This window comes from Schistocerca serialis, chromosome 10 (assembly GCF_023864345.2).
Source record: "Schistocerca serialis cubense isolate TAMUIC-IGC-003099 chromosome 10, iqSchSeri2.2, whole genome shotgun sequence".
Classification (NCBI taxonomy): domain Eukaryota; kingdom Metazoa; phylum Arthropoda; class Insecta; order Orthoptera; family Acrididae; genus Schistocerca; species Schistocerca serialis.
In genome coordinates, this window is record NC_064647.1 from 28,940,547 (window position 1) to 28,941,316 (window position 770).

Here is a 770-nt window from a genome sequence, read left to right on the forward strand (position 1 = left end):
GACGATGAAACACAGAAATTGCATCGGAATTAAATACAAAAGGCACAATGCCGACTTATGTACAAGAAAACTGCCTCATCTTACGGTCTATGTTTGAACCATTCATGTGACACAAGTTATAGATTCCGATGCTTCCCTTCAGATTTACTGTATCCCTCTGACCACCTTATTGACGATGAAACGCAGAAATTGCATCGGAATTAAATACAAAAGGCAGAATGCCGACTTAAGTACAAGAAAACTGACTCTTCTTACTATCTATGATAGAACCATTCCTGTGACACTAGTTATAGATTCCGATGCTTCACTTCAGTTTTAGTGTATCCCTCTGACCTTCTTATTGAAGATGAAACGCAGAAATTGCATCGGAATTAAATACAAAACGCACAATGCCGCCTTAAGTACAAAAAAACTGACTCTTCTTACTGTCTATGATTGAACCATTCCTGTGACACTAGTTATAGATTCCTATGCTTCACTTCAGGTTTACTGTATCCAGCTGACCTCGTTATTGACGATTAAACACAGAAATTTCATCGGAATTAAATACCAAAGGCACAATGCCGACTTATGTACAAGAAAACTGACTCTTCTCACTGTCTATGTTTTGAGCCATTCCTGTGACACTAGTTATAGATTCCGATGCTTCACTTCAGGTTTACTGCATCCCTCTGACCTTCTTATTGACGATGAAACACAGAAATTGCATCAGAAGTAAATACAATAGGCACAATGCCGACTTAAGTACAAGAAAACTGACTCTTCTTACA